Source organism: Macaca thibetana, chromosome 15 (genome assembly GCF_024542745.1).
Source record: "Macaca thibetana thibetana isolate TM-01 chromosome 15, ASM2454274v1, whole genome shotgun sequence".
NCBI classification, from domain to species: Eukaryota; Metazoa; Chordata; class Mammalia; order Primates; family Cercopithecidae; genus Macaca; species Macaca thibetana.
In genome coordinates this window covers 80,110,617-80,132,804 of record NC_065592.1, presented here as the reverse complement: position 1 = coordinate 80,132,804, position 22,188 = coordinate 80,110,617, and the positions used below count along the sequence as shown (strand labels likewise).

Sequence of the window (22,188 nt, the reverse complement as noted above, 5' to 3'; positions counted from 1 at the left end):
GCTTTTAAAACGAGCTATTCATTAATGCTGTAATTTGTAAAACGTATTATGCCACACTTCAGACATACATAATGTGTGAAAGTTATATAACAAGCACCTTTGTACACACTACTTAGCTTAAGAAATAAACCTTATTAGTATAGGCCAGATACACATGAGCACCTACTATGTGCTGTTTTAGGTACTGGGGATACAGCAGTGAACAAAAGTGGCAAACATTTCTGCCCTCAAGGATTGTACATTCTAGGGAAAGTTGAAGTCTGTGTACACAGTTGCCAGAAAAAAAAAATACTAAAAACGTGTTCATTGTTTATCTAAAATTCAGTTTAATGGTGTTCTACTTTTGTGTGCAGCCCTACCTATGTACCCCTTCTGGATTGCACCCCCTCCTGCCCTTCCTTACCACCAGCCCATCAATATCAGTCATTCCTCATAGTGTTCTCTCTTTTTCACCAGATCCTCCATCCTACTTCTCTTGATCAGTACAGTATTGTTTTCTTTAATTTAAAACATTTTAGGCCAGATGGCATGGCTTATACCTGTAATCCCAACATTTTGGAAGGCCGAGGAGGGAGGATTGCTTGGGGCCAGGAGTTCGAGACCGGTGTGGGCAACATAGCAAGAGTCTATCTCTACCAAAAAAGAAAAAAAAATTTTTTAAATTAGCCAGGCATAGTGGCATGCACCTGTAGTCCCAGCTACTCAGGAGGCTGAGGTGGGAGGATTGCTTGAGCCCAGGAGTTTGAGGCTGCAGTGAGTTATGATGGTACCACTGCACTCCAGCCTGGGTGAGAGAGCCAGACCCTACCTCTAAAGCAAAAAACAAAAAACATGTTATTATGGTACTGCTAACAGTACTCTAATGTCTTTTGTTAAGGAGATAAGAGCATCATAAATTGCTCTTGACTGTTCTCTCATAGCCAGCTAGGAAGTAAATGGTGATCGTTGGTTAGGAAAATAGCCGTATCTCTTTGGGGTGTGGGGATGAGGCAGTCTCCTTTTTCCCCAAGTTTTTGAATCATGTTGTAAATTGGATGCACTGATTGATACCTCTCTAAACACTAATTAATGTTGTGAAACTTTAATTAGAGCTTAGATGTGCTTTAAAAGCCAAATAACAAGTGGCTTATTTGTGAAAGAAAGATAATAATAGCTATCCTACCTTCTTCACAAGGTGGTTGTGCGGGGAAAAAATAAAACAATAGTTGTAAAAACACTTTTTAAAACATAAAGTGCTGGTCAGATATCAGGGGATAGCACCATTCCCCTTGTTCTCTTGTCCCTGTCACGAGCTGCTGATCAGGAAACACCCCAGGTACCCTCCTGTCAGGCCCTGCTGGACGCCATGATATCAGGGCCAGAGTTGTATTAACATCCTCATTAAACCCAGTTAAATGACATAATGGATGAGCACTGGGAGGTGACTTTTTATGCCTGCTCTCATCGCCTTTATTTTTGCTAATAGTTGCCTTCCCCAATTTATTATAGCTTTTGCCTCATGCTATTTCTTTTTTTACAGCCTGGATATATATTGTTTCAGACAAATACATATTTATTTATTAAAGATGCTTATTGAATTGCATTAAAATGTTATTTAGGCCGGGCACAGTGGCTCATGCCTATAATCCCAGCACTTTGGGAGGCCGAAGCAGGTAGATCACCTGAGGTCAGGAGCTCGAGACCAGCCTGGCCAACATGGTGAAAATCCGTCTCTACTAAAAATATAAAAACTAGCCGGGCGTGGTAGTGGGCGCCTGTAATTCCAGCTACTCGGAAAGCTGAGGCAGGAGAATTGCTTGAACCCAGAAGACGGAGGTTGCAGTGACCTGACATGGTACCACTGCACTCCAGCCTGTGTGACAGAGTGAGACTCCATCTCAAAAAAAAAAAAAATTATTTAAATTAATGATAACATAAAATTTGATAGGAAACCAGAAGAGAAGAATTACTCAAAATTCCACACTACATATTATTTTTAGTATTCCTTTTTCAACCTTTTCAGGCTAACAAACTTAAATGCAGTTTCAATAAGCTTTTATAGATTTGGTTATCAACTCTTGACTTTAACATTCTTTGCATTTTTCCAAGTCTTCATAGAAAACAATTTTCAAATTATTATTTTCGATGACTGTATAATATTCCTTATGGTGTTTCTAGCAGTTGAATTATGTTTGGATGTTTGGACTGCTTCCAGATTTTCCCTATGGTAACTGATGTTGCAGAGAACATCTTGCCTGGTCTTTTTTCTCCTCCTTTTTTATTATTTCCCAACAATTTCAAAGAAGCAGGATGACTGAGTTAAAGGGCACAGTGTTTTCATGGCTTTAGTAACTGTTGTGGGGCTTGAATCTTGTTATCTTGGTCAGTTATTTGGCTCCAGCTTTTGTCTCTATGCTGATCTCAAATGAGTACAAAGGCCACTGATAAGACCGGGTCAATCAGACAGAGCCAGACTCATGGCAGGGTAGGCAGAATGCTGCAGTGCGGTGCACCCCACTCTCACTTGTGTAAATATTTTTCTGGGCAGGAGCGTTTCTCAAACAGAACTCTGAGCCCACTGCGGTGAACCTGACAGCAGGAATTATGTGCTGTTTGTCGAGTATAAGACTAGTTTGCACTGACTGGTCTGGCTGAAACCAACCTGGTGTTTTCTGAGACCATCTGTAAGGAAAGACACAGCACAGCAGAGGCGGTGTACCCATCGTGGTGAGTCTTAGACCTGTCATCTGTGTTAGCATTACCCCGAAGGCAGAGGGTTCGCTGATTAGAAACTGTGGCTGCTTTAATTCATGGGTACCCTCCGTGACTTTTCAGGGTCTCCTAGTTGAATGAATTTGCAGAAGGATTAAAATGTATGTTCTTATTTGTGCTTTGTATTCTCCCATAAGTAGTGTGTTGGATACTATTAGAGTAGCTGAGAGGGTAAAACATAAACACATAGGTAGGAGCCTACCATAAGCTTGTAGGTAAGAACTAAAAGGGCGTCTTTTCATTTCAGTTGTCCAGGCTTCCTTCCATACTCTCAGATGACAAAACACAACTTGCTGAGCTCACACAGCTAATGACTAAGCCAGAAATTAGACATGTAGAACGTTTTTCCTTTGTTCAAGGTTCTTTATTATGTTGACATTTAAAATCAGAAGTGTGATATCTGTGAAGTTCTGATTAAACAGATGAAGGGAAAAGTATATATTTCAGAAAACTGCATAAAACCCTGAAGTATAGTGGTTGAAAATAAAACGTCCTCCCTGACAGGGATTACGTTGGTAAGTTATTTTTTTTCTTAGTGTGGATTATTTCAAATTAATAAACATATTCTAATTCCTTTATTTATTGCATTATACAGCTTCATCCTAGTATTAGTGTGTTTAATAATTGCATTTAATTAGATTATGCATTTCAACTTTCAGTGAAACTAGTTATTAGTCTTTTGAAGGCTAATTTCACACTGAAGTTTATAGATGAAATAATTTTCTTATAGTGGTGGTGTTTGAGAAGATAATGTAACTACTTCTTAGATTTCAATTTCATAACTCTTAAAATGCTGGGAGCACCTACAAATAGGGGACACCCTGGGTTTCGAAGTCTTGCTTGTCGGTTAATCAGAACCCCAGAATTCACCCACTCCCCGGAGAGGTTTGGAAAAGCCCCTCGCTCATCAGAGCTTGCTTGTTTTATAAACTCATAAGGCTTTGTTTTAACCTGTAGCCAGCTTCACCTTATAAGCTTTCTTGCTCCAAGCCTTGAGCCAATCATAATGGCTTAAGCATCAGATTTCAGACAGGCGATTAGCTCTCAAGCTAAGCCAAGGAAGGATGATTTATCTTCCAGTGAGTACCAGCCTATTTGAGTGTAGGAAGGAGAAAATCTGTGCTCCTGCTCCTGGGTACTGAGCAAAGAAACCCTTTGGTTGGGGATTTTTGTCCAGTACCAACTTTATAGGTGCCAACAAGGAAGAAAAAAAAAACCACACACACAAAATAAATACCCAACAGGGAGATTCGCTGTGTTAAGGACTCGAGCTGTTGCTATTATTCTAAGAGACTGGGTAGCCAGTCAAAGGATTAAAACGGCCCTTCCTACAAGGATTTGAAAACTCTGTGCTCTGCTCTTCCTCAGCAGACTTCCCATTGTGAGTATTGGCATTTATTTCTGATTATGCACTTCCCCTCTTTCTTGAATGACTTGGGTGGGCTCGCTGAACCCATCAAAGGTATAGCTCGTTCGCTTCCTTTTCCAGGGTTTGCCTTCTTCCTGTGGCTGGGATAATTTCAGTTCATCTCTTTTGTGCAGTTTCTGAGAAAGGTTTGTATGGGCTTGGAGGAAAACGATTGTGACTAAAGCTCACAGCCACTGCTTTGGCTCCTTTTCTATAAAAGGTGGTTTGATTTGATCTGGCATGAAAAATATTATCATAATTCTCAAAGTCACAGAAACGATAAGTTCTTGCTCCTTCCTGGCAAAAAAAATTTAATTGCATTGGGTAGACTTCTCTAATAAAACCTTTTAGAAGACCCATCTAGGAAATCAGATTTTATAAGATTCATTCAAACAGTTGTAGAAATTCTAAGTTCAAAAAACCAAAAGCAGACTATTTTCTTTTTCCTTCCTTGGCTTCTCTGTTGAATATTTCTGGAGTGAGCCTTAACTGAGTTACTCACTTCCACATGCTTTAGGAAAAGTATGCTCATGTTTTACAGGCTAAGCCTGGTTCTGCTTTTGGGCTGCTGTTCATTATGAATCCTGAAAACACAAGTTTTTGAAATGCAGCCCGTTTGTACGTATAGCATTAGTCATCTCAACTGGTAGGTCTATATGATGAGTTATCTCACCACTTAAAAATAAGTATGCTGCTATTTTGAGATTTAAAAATATATATAGTGACCAGATTTCTTGTCCTAGTTAAAGCAAGCCATGGCTGAAACTCAGATTAAATAATATTCTATAAAAATGAGAAGGCCATTCTAATCAACAGATAGAAAAACAGAACTACAGACATAAGGGAGAGCTGTGTTAAGGGACAAATTGTTGGATTTGTGGGATTTGTTCTTATCCTGAAAGTTAAATCTTTGTACTCTTACCTTGTTTATGGCCAGATTTGCCTGATCCCTGCTTTCCCTCCCAACTGGATTAGAGGTTGTGGAATTGGAATTTCACCATACAAACCTTTACTTAAAGGAGGTAGTACTAGAGTAACCATTTATGGAAACAATTTGCTACTAACAGTTACTAGTACCGAGTTTATTTTATTTCCTTTTTCATGATTTTATTCCATTGGAAAAGTTTTCCCTTAGGGATCTTTTATACTTTGGACATGATCTCTGTTAGGTAGAATCAAAAGATAGCTGTGTGGCTTTCTGAATTTAGTCTCACAATATTTGGTTTAGTTGATAAATCCCATCCATCCGCTTTGCAAATAATTTTGTGAAAACATTGATTCAGCTTGTCCTGCCCAGTTTTCCCATCCCTGCCCAATTTACTGAGTGCCTTTTCCATTTGCATCAACTGTCCATTAGGCCAAGGCGATTGAAGTATTTCTGTACAGCAGGTACATTTAAGACTCTCCAGGAAGAAAGGGGGAAGAATATTCCCAACTAAAAACATAAAAGAGAGAGATGGGGTATTTCCAGTAACTTATATGCCCAGTGCTTAATATCTTAAAAACCCTACTCGCGTGCATCAGCTCTTACTTTTTCCTAACTAAAACCAGAAAAAAAGTTCTCTCTTCCTCTTTTCTCAGTATCCGCCTCATGTAAGTCCGTATACCCAACACAGTGCAGCTGATTTATTTATTTTTCCCTCAGCGTTTTTAGGTGGATTGAGTGGGATGCTTTATTCAACTCAGGGACGCACTGTGAATATGTTTTTTGGGGCAACCCGTTTGGCATGTTCCCCTCAGCTATGCGACAAAGACTGGTTTGTCTTCTTGTGACCTGGCAGAGGAGGCAGAAGTACTTGCTGAGCTTATGCAGCACGTAACCCAACCGGTGTCCCACCTCTTCAAGTGGTGAATCAGCCTGATGATACACTGATTTTTAGAACACACTAGGGTGGAGACCTGGAAGTCTGTACACTGGTCGGGAGGGAGGGATGATTTGCATGTCAAACCATTTCAACAATGAAGCTTACAGGAAAAAAAAAATTAATTGCAAAACACTGATGCCCTTTGCCACCGGATTTTTCCATTAACACCACACTTTACACGCTTCCAAATCTGCCCCAGGGACAGCCGTTTGGCAGTGTGAGGGGAAATAGCGGCATTGCATCATAAGAGCAATGATTCTTACCTATGACCCTATCCGGTAAGGGATCCCAGTGGGCCCGAGCATCACACACGTGCTGGAGCTGCGTGTTCTCTGAGGAACATGCTAGATGTTACTTGGGTGCTAGAAAACAGCAGCTGGAATTCACAACACCTCAGAACACTGATTGTAAATGAAGAAACCTGAGACAGAACATCTTCCAGAAAGGTAAAGGGAGCTTAGGGCTGGGGGCTTTTCCTCTGGCGTATTATCCTTTGGCATATTGTCCCTGGACGCTTTGATGATGAGACTTTGCAAATACTGCTGAATTTAAATTGGGGTGGTGTTTGGGGACTACTGGAAGGAATGCTATGTAACTCCATAGAAATACTTCAGTTCAGTGAGTTCATTCATTCAGTCACTCACTTTTCAATGACCATACAGGTTTATTTGGCAGAAGGGTGGCCATTTTCCTTCTTTGTGTAATGGACCAGCCCCGAGGCTGTGAGCATTGGTCCTTCTTTGCCTTTTTCTCCCCGCTTTGTGGTTTTGTATACATAAGGATGGCTGGCAAGATTAAGGATCATTGAGCTTTGTATTCTTCTGTTACTTTTCTGTCTCCCCAAACATTCTCACTTTCACAAACTTTAATCTCTAACTATTATTTCCTTCTCTTAACTCTGAACTTTTGTTTTGGGCCTTATTTTGGCTGAAATCATGGTCTGTTTCTGTTTCTTCCGTTCTTGTGTGTATAAAAATCACAGTAGGCCTTTCCAGAGGTCCGTGACAACAGGTACTCAGAGACCAGCTGTATCCAAAGAGTTGTGTAAGAAATAGGGGCATCTGCTCCCTCCCAGTGCTGTTTCCCAGTCCTACCCTGTCCTGTTTCCCAGTTAGTGGCTTTGTTCTCTTAACATGAACATCTTTCCCATATCTATTAATATAAGCCCTTCTTATCCTTCAAGTCCTGCAACCTCTCTTACCTCTCCCAACAAGCATTCTCAGATACTCCCAGTGGGAGTTCCTCTCTTCCTCTTCTTTATTCCTATTCTGTTATTATTCTATTATTATTTCTATTAAATAGTTGCCATCAGTTGCTTTTAATTAAGAGTTACGGTTGTGTGCCTCACTAATCTTATAAACTTGAGTGTTTTAAGAGGCAAGAATCATGTCATCTTCTTTGTATGCCCAACAATGCCTTGCTTAGTAGTCCTTGTAGAGTCAGCAGACTCAGTGTTCAACCAGCAAATATTTGCAGAGCACCTACTTTGTGCTGGCATGATGCTGGGCATAGATACAGGTCAAAAATCAGGCCCAGCACCTGCATAAGAATTTGTGGGCCTGAGCCCTGCCAGTTGCCAATCTGATGTGCTATACACTTTGCAATTTTCTTGCTACTTTTTCCCCTAAGTTCCCAGTTGGTCGCTCTGTGAATCCATGTGTGACGCTTCACCTGGGTATGTTTCCTGGGTGAAAAGATGGCTTTCACCATGTCACACACACACTCTTGCGTTCTGCCTCCTCTTGTGAAAGTTGTAGTTTTCTGCTTTCTCTCCATCACTTGCTCTAAGGCAGGCTTAAGCTGGTATTGCCGCTGGTGAGGTGGCTCAGGCCTGTAATCCCAGCACTTTGGGAGGCCAAGGCAGGCAGATCACTTGAAGTCAGGAGTTTATCATTCTGGCCAACAGGGTGAAATCCCATCTCTACTAAAAATACAAAAATTAGCTGGGTGTGGTGGCAGGCGCCTGTAATCCCAGCTACTTGGGAAGCTGAGGCAGGAGAATAGCTTGAACCCGAGAGGCGGAGGTTGCAGTGAGCTGAGATCTGCACTCCAGCCTGGGCGACGGAGCAAGACTCTGTCTCAAAAAAAAACAAACAAAAAAAAAAAGAGAGAAACATGGCATTGTCTGTTAAATGCCTTGGGTTCCAGAGAGAGGTGACCAGGTACATTGTGGCTGTCCAAGGGGGAGATTATTGTCAGGGGCCATTGGGAACATTCTTTCTAGCTGCCATGGCCTTTCTTTGCCTGTTGCGGCTTGTTAACAACACAGCCAGAGAGAGAGGAGGTAGGACTCCAGTTGGTTCCTTTTGTCTCAGGCTTATTCTCTGGTGCAGCTTGGTGGGCTGGTTGCAACTGGAGGTAAGAACCTGAGCTGGTAGCCCCTGGGACTATGGCTGGCTGGCCTGCTTTCCTTCTTTCCCACTGTTTTTTTGGGAATGTCTCTACAGACCTCACCTCTTTTAGGTGTGAGGAGATAAATAGTCCTTATTATCCCTTATTTACATCCTTTATAGAGTCTTTGTAGTAATCTAAGTTAAAGTCTTAATTCTCTTATATAGTTCTGTGTCCCCCAATTCATTTGATTTTGGTTTTCTTAATGCTGATTTCAAATCTTGGATGAAAATATATTATGAGACCGTCTCTTACTTAGATGTGATAAAGGTAATAACCATGGGGCAATCCAAACTGTAAAGAAAGTCTAAGGTGTAGAAAGTCCATGCGACACTAGTTTTAAGCCTTCACATATATTTGGGGAAATGCATTTGTTGAATAAAGGATAAGAAGACACAAGACTTTTTATTTTTCTTGTCTTTTAAGATAGGACCATCAGATAGCATCCTCTTCCTAGTCACTCTCCTGTCAAGAATCAGACCCCTCTGCCAGGGAACACCCTCCTCATGTGGAAGACAGGGTGGCCTCTCCTTGGAAAATCTGCCCTCACATTAAATCTTCTGAGCAGATCTTGCTAATCCAGGCATGTAAAGGAGGAGTCCTTTTCCAAGACCCAACGTGATGCACACCTCACAGGAGGAGGAATGGAAAAGCAGGCGCCTTTGCGGGACTTCCCTTTTAATCCCCTAAATCCTGTCACATCCTAAGACTATGAAAAAGGTGGGTGGAGAAGAGCCTTGGTGCTGTGGAAAGGGCCATACCCACTTTCTCCCTCATTATAGCTCAGACAGTGTAGGTCTCACACCCATCCCAAGCATCTAAGGGAAGGGGTGGGTTAAAGTAGCACAATACAATATTTGAACTCTTTAGGGGTTTGGGGAAGTCCAGTATAACAGAAATAACCCAGGCCCTTGGCGTGGGATAGCAGCGCATCCTCCTTTCAGTCTGTCTCTAAGGCAAATACTCATAGGTAGAGTTTTTACAAGGTAAGCTTACCTGAGACAGAAAGGGTGGGAGGAATGTGAGATTGTTTTGACTGTTGTCCTTGGGTTTTGTTGTTGTTGTTGTTGTTGTTTACATGAGCTACAAGAGGCTGTGCATGGTGGCTCATGCCTGTAATCCCAGCACTTTGGGAGGCCAAGGTGGGTAGATCACCTGAGGTCAGGGGTTTGAGACCAGGCTGCCAACATGGTGAAACCCCATCTCTTCTAAAGATACAAAAAAAAAAAAAATTAGCTGTGTGTGGTGGTGGGCACCTGTAATCCCAGCTGTTTGAGAGACTGAGGCAGGAGAATTGGTTGAACCCAGGAGGCAGAGGTTGCAGTGAGCCAAGATCCCGCCATTGCACTCTAGCCTGGGTGACAGAGCGCGACTGTCTCCAAAAAAAACAAAAACAAAAAAAAGAACTATAAGAGAGAATGTCCCTAGTTTGTGGCTTTTCAGTACCAAAGTAGTATGAATTCAACAGTAGAGTAGGCAGTAGCAGTAGAATAGTAGCATGCTTACGCATGACATACACTTCACCTGTGAAAGACCGAAATAATCATACCTTGCTGTAGGCTTGTGAGGATTAAATGAGTTCGTGTGTGTAAAAGGCACCTGGAGCAGTGGAGTCCAGAAGAATTGTGCACAGCGGGTGGTGGGGAAAGACAGGGACAGGGAACATTGGGGAAGAAAGGTAAATTCAGTGGATGTCAGGAAATAGGCATCTTGACCTGTCCACAGTATAATTCAGGCCACCACAAACTACTTAATTTAACTTTGTTCTTATCTCTAGACAAAGGGAGCAGGCCCTCTGGGGGGAAAAGTCTTGCAGCAGTAATCCTGTTAAACATAAGAACTGAAGGTTCAGGTCTCAAAGTTCTGAAGTCACTATCCCAGGGATAAAGACTGTACTGGTATACTCTCAGCCAGCTTGTATCACAGAAGGCTTTTGTCTCCATCAGGTTCCTTTGCTCACTGGGCGTCACCTTTTCTGGCTACTCTGCCTGTCAGAGGCCAAGCCTTGAGTACATCTTCATCTTCCCACATCTTATTTGGCTTCTTTCTTTGTACATATATTGAGAGAGTGAAGGCAGATAGGTGTGTCTTTCTCTCTTCAGTGGGAATCTTTGTGACTGATGGTTTCCAGGCAGAAGGGGTTCATATTTTTAATTGTTTCCCTTCCCAGCCCTTGTCATCATCTGATAAAGGACTAGACATTTATTTGCATACAATGACTTTTTCTGCTGGACCTCACCTTCACAGAAGCACACAGGCAAACACCCACAGGGTCAGATACAAGCTACTTTAGCAAAATAATTGCTTCGACTGCTTTATATAATCTATACTCTTACCAGAACACAATATTTATGAATAAAAGTGTAGCAGAATTTTTTTTTTTGCAGGATCAAGAAACACTACATTCAGTACTTTACTCGTTTAACATTTAAGAACAAGTCTTTTGATATTTTTTAAATTACGTGTGTGTGTATTTTTTTTTTTTAATAGAGACAAGGTCTCACTATTTTGCTTAGGCTGGTCTCAAACTCCTGAGGTCAAGTGATCCTCCTGCCTTGGCCTCCGAAAGTGCTAGGATTGCAGGCATGAGCCACTGTACCCAGCCCATATTAATTCTTGGTTTGGAATATAGTAATGTAACTAAGGAGTAATACCAGAACACTCTGTCACCCAGGCTGGAGTACAGTAGCAGGATCATAGCTCACTGCAGTCTCAGCCTCCCAGGCTCAAGTAATCCTGCCAGTCTCAGCTCCCAAGAAACTGAGACTACGCGGGCAAGTCGCCATACCTGGCTAATTTTTTTTTTTTTTTTTTTTTTTTTTTTTTTTTTTTTGGTAGAGACAGGGTCTCACTGTGTCATCCAGGCTGGTCTCAAACTCCTGGGCTCAAGTAATCCTTCCTCAGCTTCCCAAAGAATTGGGATTACATACATGAGCCACCACACCCCCACACCCCCAGAAAAGGGTTCTTTTAAATGCCTTCTTCACCTGTGTCCAAGTACATTGAGTAAATGTGGCACTAATTGAACAAGATTTACTGAATTTTATCACATGGCAGGCAAGCAAAGCCAGTTCTAAACAATAAAACAGATTAACAAAGATGAGGGATGACTCTAAATAGCTTGTTTTGTAAAATTCAAAACAGGGGACAGCTGTGTAGAGAGAGGCACCGTTTTATGAGAATCTACTAGACCTGCCTAGTTTGGCTCATCTTGGTGCCTGCACATGCCCTGCCTTATTCCATTTACTTTCCTTCTGTCTGTTCTCTTACTGGTGACCACAGTTACTGATGGGAGACCTTAAAGGTGATTATCTTTGAGACACACATTTTCCTGTGTGAAGATACAAAGATTAAACTCTATAAGACCATGGCACTTATTTGGGCTTGGTTTATACCAAATAAACCAACAGATTAAAAAATAACTAACAACAAAGCTTCAAGTGCCAGATATTTTGAAATAGCAGATCCAAATAATTTCATATTACTTTCCACAAGACCTCCATTAGTAAGAGATTTGGGTTACGTTATTTCTTCCTTTTTTTTTTTTTTTGACTTAAAAATTAAACGTTATTGAGCTGTTTTACATACCATAGAATTCACCCATTTTAAGTGTATGGTTTGATAAGTTTTAGTAAATGTGGACAGTTGTATATCCATAATCCAGTTTTAGAACATACCTATAACTCTAAAAATTCTCTTGAGCTTTATTTTATCATTTACTTTTGACAAAAATGTTTTCTTCTGCTTTTGAAAAAAAAAAATTCTGGGCCGTGTGTGTTGGTTCATGCCTGTAATCCCAGCACTTTGAGAAACCAAAGCCGGAGGACTTATTGAGCTCAGGCATTTGAGCCCAACCTGGGCAACATAGTAAGACCCCATCGCTACAAAAAATACAGAAATTAGCTGGGCATGGTATCATATGCCTGGAGGCTGAGGTGGGAGGATCATATGAGCCCAGGAGGTTGAGGCTGCAGTGAGCTGTGATTGCACTGCTGCACTCCAGCCTAAGTGACAGAGTGATACACTATCCCCAAAAAACTTTTTTTTTTTGAGGTGATGAATTTAAATCATTAGGGGAACATACCATTCTTACTAACTTTTTGAAACAAAAACAAAGGTTGCTGAAGATGTTAGCAATGCAGTGTTTAAGTGTATGAAGGTACAGAGCAAGGGAAAGAGGCTTGGGCCTATGGTTTACAAATGGTAATTGTTTTTAGCTTCTAATTATATGTTGAAACCAAAAAGGAACCACTTGCCTCCACTCCAGCCTCGGTTCAGCATAAAACTAAATCATTTCCTTCACAAGCCAGCTGCTGTGCTATAGCTTAAATTATAACAGAGAGCCTTTCTCTGCAGTGGAGGGTTGGGAAAAGAGGGAGTAAGTCAGCACAAACAATAAGGAAACATTTGGTGCCTTTCTGATTTCTTCCTAGAATTAACAGGCTTACAGCTGCATTTCTAGGTCAGCATTTCATATGTCTAAAGAGTATGAGGATAGTGTGAAAAATCAGAAGGGAGATGAGAGAGGTCTTTGTCTCTTTTTTAAGATCTTGCTAGCAGTTTTGTTAGTTGGTAATTTTTGCTGTCTCACTGACGCCGAGAGTCCTGGAATTAAACCCCGTGGCCAGCAGGCTGTTAGTTCGTCAGGAAATTCCAAATGGGTATAAATAAATTCTCTGCAACAGCTCCTGGGCTCTATGCCTGCTAATGTGTGGAGTCCCTTTAATGCTGAGGGAAGTTTGCCTGAGACCTGGCTTCCTGCTCGCTGAAAATCACAGTTATTTTGTTTCTGGGTGGGTAAGTAAGAATGCCCACAAAAGAAAGAGAGGAGGAGAGCATGATGTTTGAGTGGGGGTTGGTGAAATATAAACTCGAGCTCTGTGTGTTGTGAAAAAGATTTGCTTTTACTTCAAGCCAGAAAGAATAACCCAGTACTTGATTTTTGGTCCAGTGAAAATTTCAGCTTTACCTATGGCTTTAACATAAAGATGTCATTGTTGCAGGAGTGAATGGTTGTACATATATATATGCTAACATTTGAGTTTTTAAGTTTAAGGTTTAGTTCAATTCAAGAATTTCCTTTTTTGTTGCTAAGTCCATCTTTGGGTATTTGTTTTCAGCTCTGTTTTTCTAATAGGGAGTTGCTCAATATTCATTAAAGCTGGCTTCTTTTTCTCTTATAAACACTATAAAACAAAATAAGGACAGGGATTCATACAAATACTGGTTTTCCACTGCCCCTCACCTCCCCCTGGCCAAAAAACTGTAATGTTTTGTTAGAAAAGCCTGTTTTATCCCTCACTGAGCCGGTGCTCCTTTCTGCTTTTCACAGAGTTACTCTCTGGACTGGCACATTTCCTTTTTACGCTTAGAACAGCATGTTACTTTTGAAGAAAGTTTGGAAAATAACAGTCCAAGCTCATTCTCTTCTGTGCATGCATGATCGATTTGGGCTGTATTTCAGCAATAACTTTTAAAATTAGACAGTGGACATTAGAGAGCAGCATAGTTGGGGTTGCACTGAGGTACCCATGGCATTTTGGCTCTTTTGAGACAGATTTGGGGTGAAGAGTTGCTGCCTCTTGTAGTCGGCACTGAACACTGGAGAAGAGGGCCACTGTATGAACCGCAAGGCCCCTGTTACCATCACATGCCTCCCTAGCACAATGTGCCCTTTATTAAGACAGGCTGTTCCACTACTGAGAATAGTAACCCTTTCCGCTGTCTTCCCCTCACTCTTACGTGCAGCCTGGCTTCTGGCCTCTAAAATCATGCCCAGAGTAGAACTGGCAATACCCAGGAGGGACACTGCACTGGGGATCGTTAGGTCATGCCAGTTAGGATGCAGCTGGAAAGGTGCCACTGAGTGGGATGTGCAGAGGGGAAGACTGCAGGCTCTGTCTGCCTGAGCTCATCTGGTCTGACACCTGCTGTGATTCATTTTTCTTCACTTGGTTACATAGCATGCCATGTTAAGAAATTTTGTATCAAGTATAGTCAACAGCTACTCATAGCCTGGAAGGAACTTTGGAAATCAGAGTCCCACTGACCCCCTCGTTTTAAGGGTATGAATCACATCACTGCATTGTATGATTCCAGGGCTCTCCTGCCCATTGCTCATCCATGAACTAGGAAGTGATCATAGTTCCTGTTCTTGTTTTATGAAAAGAAAAGTATACCTTCCCCCAGCCTAGGCAGGCCATTCAGGATGACTACCATGGAGGTGCTCTAGGTGGTTTAAAGCACTGTCTCTGCATGGTGTGTTAGAGAGCACTGTGCCCTGAGGACTTCAGGAGAGCTGCAGAATGAGTGTGCAGAATAATCAGCACTCACCTTTGTCCTCATGTTGTGAGATGGAGATATTTTAACCTGGCCATAATATACTCTAAAAGTTAGGGGGTGTTTGTCTGCTTTTGCTTTTATTTCCTTCCTGTGCTGGACTAGGACTCCCCCTTACCTAGTACATACCTCTCTGCCCAAGCAGTGCACGCACACACTCACACATCCCATACAGGGCCCTGCTGGCATCTCCCTCATCCACTCTTAAGAAGAAGAAACCATAGCAGAACTTACTTGATTTTGAACAAGTATCACAAATACCTTAAACCCTGACTTCATGGGGGTGGGGGCAGGGTATAGAGGAGGAAGAGTTCTGGATCCTCTCTGGGGGGCCAGGGTTGTGTGCTTCTCCAGACAACAGAGGGTGATCCGGTACCAGTAGTAGCGACAATAGAACCCACACATTGTTCTAAGTGACAACACACTGAAGCAGGTACTATTATTTTCTCAAACAATTGGAATATAATCTAATTTGCTGACAGCTGCAAAGCAGCAGAGCCAGGATTCAAACCCAGGCAGTCTGGTCCCAGAGTGCCTGCTTTAAATCACTACATGTCTTCCTCTCTTCCTCTGTTATACTTATACATCAGTAGATGCCTAGATGTGGGGCTTTTCACTTCAACAGATACTAAGAGGGCCATGTACCAAGCGCCAAGTACTGAGGAATACAAACATAAATACTGCTTGAGGGCCAGGTGTGGTGTCTCACGCCTGTAATCCCAGCACTTTGGGAAGCCGAGGCGGGCGGATCACGAGGTCAGGAGATAGAGACCATCCTGGCTAACACAATGAAACCCCATCTCTACTAAAAATACAAAAAATTAGCCAGGCGTGGTGGCGGGCGCCTGTAGTCCCAGCTACTCAGGAGACTGAGGCAGGAGAATGATGTGAACCCGTGAGGCGGAGCTTGCAGTGAGCCGAGATCGCGCCACTGCACTCCAGCCTGGGCGACAGAGCAAGACTCCGTCTCAAAAAAAAAAAGTTTGACTTCTGCCTCCCCTAGACACTTAGAGTCTGGTAGAAACACAGGCATGTGCCTGCTAACAGTTCGGCATATATAGGCAAAGTGACTTAGGAAAAAAGAGGGAAGAAGGGGACCAGTTCTTCCCAGGACAGAGCAGTTGAGGGTAAGTAGGGCTTTACAAAAATGAGACATCTGGGTTGGGCCCTTTAAAAAGGATGATGCAGCTGATTTTGACAGATGGGAGAGTATGGGGAAGGGTAGAGGTATAGAATGAGCTGGGTAGAGGGGATAGAATGAGCAAAGATAGATAAGCTTGAAAATTTCCCAGTATGTTGAGGTTTGGGCTGGGGAGGAACCTGGGAGGTGCTGGATTGGGGTTAAATTGTTGACATTTTATGCCACAGAAAAGAGCTTTTAGGCTTTATTCTTTAAAATGGAGCTCCTGGCACATCAATTTGCAAGGATAGTAAGTGAGAAGTTGTAGACGTTTCCAGGAATACCTGAAACAAATGTAAAATTTCTCAAATAATATGTAATACAGGAAAGCAAAGCCATCTGTCCCTGAAAACAGGCTGCATATTTGCATTATGAGCAATAGCAGAGTCTGGTCTGTGCTCCCTGGTGACAGGCTGACTGCACTCATGCACCCTAAGGACATTGATGTGCAAACGAAGAAAGACATAAATAAAATTTATTTTTAAATAATTTTAATCATACAGAAAATTTGTTAAAAGAGCTCTCATGGCTCCCTCACCCAGATTCAGATTTCCCAGTGGTTAACATTTTACCATATTTGTTCCGTGTGTGGGGGTGTGTGTGTGTATGTGTGTGTGTGTAGAAATGCAGTTGTCATGTCTTTTTAGTCTCCTTCCATCTGAAAAGTTCTCATTTTTACCTTTTATTCATGGCCTTAATGGTTTTAAAAAGAGAGTCCTGACGTTCTATAGAATGTGTTTCAAGCAGGGTCGAGGCCATGCCTTCTTGGCAGGACAGCGCAAAAGTGACACTCTGCTCTTCCCCGTGCAAATACATGATGTCAACTTTGATCACCTGGTCGAGGTGGTTATTTGTCAGCTTTCTCATCAAAGAGTCACTTTTTTTTTTTATGATTGATGTTATTTTCTGGTGAGATATTCTGAGACCACACCAGTGTCCTAGTCTTTGGTAGGAAATCTCTATCCACTAACCTTAGCTAGTAATTCCTACCTGAATCAGCCACTGTTCTAATAATTGGTCCATGGTGATTTTCTGTTTACATAATTCCTTGTATTAGTTGGTATTCCAACATATTATAGCATAGTGGACTCACAAGTAGATACCTAGTTTATTCACTGGATTGTAACTTGTTACTTTTTTTTTTTTTTTTTTGAGACGGAGTCTCGCTCTGTCGCCCAGGCTGGAGTGCAGTGGCTGGATCTCAGCTCACTGCAAGCTTCGCCTCCCGGGTTCACGCCATTCTCCTGCCTCAGCCTCCGGAGTAGCTGGGACTACAGGTGCCCGCCACCTCGCCTGGCTAGTTTTTTGTATTTTTTAGTAGAGACGGAGTTTCACCGGGTTAGCCAGGATGGTCTCGATCTCCTGACCTCATGATCCGCCCGTCTCAGCCTCCCAAAGTGCTGGGATTACAGGCTTGAGCCACCGCGCCCGGCCAACTATCATTAATTATATTATTTTAATGCTCAAATTATCCTAGATTTGGCTAGTGGGGGTTCAAAAGAGTTTGAATCAAATAGACCTTTGACACTGGCATTAAATAGCCAATCTGATGTATTATGACGATTGAGAATAATAACTGGTAGGCAGAGGGTGTTATCTGAGTTCTAGATATGTATTTATCTCTGACAGTATGGGTCACCTGCAACAAGATCTGTGGTAGGCAGTAACACTTGGGATACTAGAGGCAAGCCAACCTGAAATTCAGCTTGTCGGAGACCATCTGGTGGGTAGAAGTTTTGCATTTTCAGAGTATATTGTTTAAGTTCCCCAGACCCTATCATCTGCCTTTAGCTTTCCCTATTGGCCAATTCAGGCCCTGGTCAGGTGTGGGTGGAGAGGTACACAAAGCTGGAAACAGCGTGCTGCCTGCCTTTCTCTCCTGCCTCCAGAGACACTTGCTGGCTGCCAGGGTCTGCATTGTCTTAGCCTTAGCCTCACGGGCATTTTCAGTCCTTGCTCTTCCCATCCTAGAGTTTCAAACACAGAGCAAGTCTGTGTTCTGCATCTCAACATGCTAAATCAGAACCTGGATTCCCTAAAATGTTGTCTCCTCTTTCTTCCTGCCCTCACTCATGCCATATCCGTCCTTCCCAGGTTAGATTTCTCATACTTTAATAACCTTCAGAAAAGGAATCCCATCACTTTTCTCTGCAGTGAGTCATCCACTGGTTTAAAGAAATTTTTTTTTTGTAGCAGAATGAGGTAACAGCCCTAGAAGACAAGCCTGGAGACCTGATCCTGGTCTCCAGGTCAGCCCAGAGTAGCTGGAATTTGTTGGGCCTTCTCAGTTTCCTCCTAAGTATTAGGGGCAGACAGTTAAGGCTACAGGCTGGCTAGCCCAAATGCAGACAGTGTCAAAGTTCTAGTGGCTGAGTACCATCAGAACTTGTCTTACTATTACCACTTATTTTCTAATTGGGTAGATAAAATTCACATGGTGCAAAGGAATTTGTTATACCTAGACAAAAATTCATGGGGACTTGAATAATCCATGGAAACCCTAATGGAGGATACTGAGGAGAATTTTAATCTCCAGCATCTAGCCAGAGCAATCTTATTAAAATGCAAATCTGATCATTTCACTCCCTTGTTTAAAACCATTCAATAGCTTACCAATGCATCTGTGATGCAAAAACTTGATCCCCAGGGTGCTGTTGGGTTAGGGCTCTGTCTGTCCCCTTTCTGCCTCACTGCAGTCTTTGCAAAGTCCCCTTCCCAGTTCTTAAAAGTGGCAGGTTTTGCATATGCTGTTTCCTCTACCTAGAATTTCTCCCATCCCTCCACACATCCCCAGCACACTGCCCAGTGGATTCCTTAGCTACCACTCCCTTGAAGAACCCTCCCCTCCCGTAGCGTAGGCGGGGTCCCTGCTCTGTTCCAGCATAACGCCTGTATTTTACTTTCACAACACTTAGTACGGTGGTTATTTATGTGATCACTCGTCTGTCTCCTCCTATACTTCATAAGTTCTACCCAGACAGGCTCTGTGTCTGTTTTGCTTAGCACCTAGCAGTATTTGACCTATTGCAGGCACTTAATAAATATTTGCTGAATGAAAGAATACATCCATCTTTCAGTGTAACAACTGCATCTTCCTTAGATCAGCATTCTCTTTACGGAGTGTGGGAACAGGTAAACATGGAAGATGGAGCTGGTATGGAGAGTGGTAGTGATGAGAGACAGTAGAAGATATAGGAGTAGTGTGCAAGTTAATGTCTGTTAAGAAAAAGTCAAGATAAGAGTATCCATGAGAGGAAATCCAAAGATTTGGGGGGAGAAGCCAAAAGGAGTTAGAAAGAGGAGTACAGGAAGCAACACCACATTCTAACTTAATCATATAAACAAACCAAGCCTGTAAAATTGCAGTTATGCTACATATGTGTCAACTGACCTGATATTTCTTATGAACTTCTGGCAAATACTTTTGCTTTTCTTTAATGTTACAATTTTATTTGCATGAAGTGTTTAGGTAGCTATTTAAAACAGCTATACTAGCCTGGGCAACATAGTGGGACCCCATCTCTAGAAAAAATTTTAAAATTAGCCAAGTTTGATGACACACATCTGTAGTCCTAGCTACTAGAGAGGCTGAGGCAGGAGGATCACTTGAGCTGGGGAGTTCAAGGCTGCAGTGAGCTGTGACTCTGCCACTACACTCCACTCTGGGTGACAGAGCGAGACCCTGTCTCTGAAAGAATGAATGAATACATACTTACCTACCTACCTACCTACCTATAACCTGAAGAGGTATTGGTGAAATTAAAATAGGCAGTATAAACTCTGTGAGGAGAAGGATTTCAGGCTTCTTAGAAAAAGCCTAGCACTTGGCAGGTGCCCATCATTTGAGTGACTGAATGAGTGGGTTTTATCTGGGAGGGAAAAGAGCAGGCTTAAAAATAACTCTTTGGTAAATGCAAGAGCAAAAGAAAATCTCATTTGCTATACATTCTTTTAAGCCAGAAGGAGGAACACTCATATTGCTACCCATTTTATTGCGTGTTCTCTAACAAATGGTGTTCCTCACACAAATTTGATATAGGAAGCGAAGCTGCTGGGTCTCAAAGAGCTTAATGCGAACAGTGTCATCAGGAGATGCCGCCTGCTAAACCCGTTCAGAAGGACGCTGTTGTACTTCCCTGTCTTCTTAGAACACTTTCCACTCTTGGAAAAGTTGATGTGCTAACTTAATTACTTTCATACTCTGAGTAATTAGCTTCATGAGAACTTGCCTCTCTTCCTGAGTTCATCCTACTTTGCTTTCCTGCTGACGTGGAATCTTTTTGACTGCTTTGAACAGCAGGATGCTTACACTCTGGGGCTTTTAAATGTGGAAATCTGTGATAATTATGTACTTCTCTAGGACTGACTCAGCTTTTCAGGCAAAATCTTCATGCTTCATCTGAGAGGGGACAATAACATTAATGGGAATTAGCAAAGTTCTTCAGTTTCAACAGTCAGGTGTGGTATCTGGTGAAGAAAAACACATAAATAGTGTGTGAAAGTTGTGGCACAAGAGTGTAATTATTTTTCACAGCACCATCAGTCAGTAATTGGGCCTAGAGTGTGCAGCAGTGAAATCAGAACAAAGAAGTCAGTGTGTCCTAATTAATAGATAAAGTAATAATATCAAAGTCTCTTCCGTTATAAAGTCCACAGGACACATTATTTCACCCCAGTGCTTTTTGCTCATGTTAAAGAATGGCTCATTGTGGTAGAGTATGTAGAAAAGTATTGAATGCTTTTTTTACTCAAAAGTGGCGTTTTTGTCACTCTGTCACCTGAGCATAGTGTTATTGGCCCCAGTAGGAAATTAAAGACTTGAAGACTACAGATTTTTTTTTTTTTTTTTTTTTTCCCCCTGAGACGGAGTTTCGCTCTTGCCCAGGCTGGAGTGCAATGGCACGATCTTGGCTCACCGCAACCTTTGCTTCCCAGGTTCAAGCGATTTTCCTGCCTCAGCCTCCCAAGTACCTAGGATTACAGGCATGCACCACCATGCCCGGCTAATTTTGTATTTTTGGTAGAGATGGAGTTTTTCCATGTTGGTCAGCCTGCTCTTGAACTCTCCACCTCAGGTGATCCACCTGCCTCTGCCTCGTAAAGTGCTGGGATTACAGGCGTGAGCCACCGCGCCCAGCAGAAAACTACAGATTATACAGCCAAAATTTCAGTTGCTATCTGTGAATTTTTATTCTTCTCACTGTCTCCAGCACAGGCTGTCTCAGCCTCAGCGCTACTGACATTATGGGCTAGATAATTCTTTGTTGGGGGAGGGAGGGCCTGTCTTGTGCATGGCAGAATGTGTGCACAGCTCTGGCCTCTACACACTAGATTCCAGTAGCACCCCAAGCAGTGACAAGGATAAATATCTTCAGGCGTTGCCAAATGTCTCTTCATGGGGCAAAATCACCTCCACGCCTCGTTTGGTTGGTTTAAAAGAAAAATTACCTCCAGTTGAGAATCACTGCAAGCAGGTTAGTACTCCCAGACTAGTTTCCTGTGATCTAATCTTCTTCCTGGTAAGTACGTTAATTTTTATGTCTTTCCAAACCACGTATTATTTGGACAGCAAGTTTAGTTTCACTGAAAGTTAAAATCATATAGTACTTTATGAATCTAGATGAATGATTGTTGAAATACCCGTAACTCCATTTCAGTTTGTTAATGCAGAAGAATTGCAAGCAAATGTCGCACTGTTCTCGAGGCCGTAAATTGGGCCCCTCTCACAGAGCACTACGTTTTATAGGAGATAAATATATAAATAAGGAGCAGACTTGCCATCAGTTTGTTGATTCCACCTTTTCTCTGAACACATGGGAATTTGGTCTGAACTTGGAGAGTTTTCTCTAATTGATGCCATCACATTGGTGTTTGGTTACCCCAAATTGCAGACTGTGCAAACTTAGTTGGGAGAGAGAGGGAGGAAATGGACTCTGTGACCCTTGGTGTCTAGGAGTAAGTTTGCTCAGAGACGATACCAACCTAAGACGACATGGAGCCCAGTGTTAGTTAGCAGTTAGTTACCACTTACCTTGAGACACTGGTATAATTTCTGGCAATGACAGCTGTCATGTGGCTGTTTGCTTCACTTCTGCCTTTAATTACTTTTCTATGCACCCCCTCCCCACTAGACTGTGAGCCTTGCGAGAGCGGAGGCTTTGTCCCTTTTGTTCAGTGTTCCCAGCTCCTAGAACAGTACATGCTAAATAGTAAGTGAAGATCCACAGAAAACTAGAGAGAGAGAGAAAGAGAGA

At 42.3% G+C, this 22,188-nt stretch overlaps 2 protein-coding genes across 9 annotated transcripts in view; one reads left to right on the top strand and one right to left on the bottom strand.

Moving 5' to 3' along the window:
* Window positions 1-22,188, bottom strand: part of LOC126937902 (putative COBW domain-containing protein 7) — a 952,477-nt gene that overhangs the window by 555,948 nt on the left and 374,341 nt on the right. The gene's annotated exons all lie outside the window — the stretch shown is intronic.
* The window catches only part of KANK1 (KN motif and ankyrin repeat domains 1), a 239,180-nt gene that overhangs the window by 173,662 nt on the left and 43,330 nt on the right, over window positions 1-22,188 (top strand). Inside the window, exon 1 of one of the 8 annotated variants that reach the window (XM_050761743.1) lies at window positions 2,624-2,706. The exons of the other annotated variants lie outside the window; for them this stretch is intronic. The gene's annotated coding sequence lies outside the window, so the exon portion shown is untranslated. Of the gene's footprint in view, window positions 1-2,623; window positions 2,707-22,188 lie in introns of those variants that run through there. 8 annotated transcript variants of the gene reach the window in all.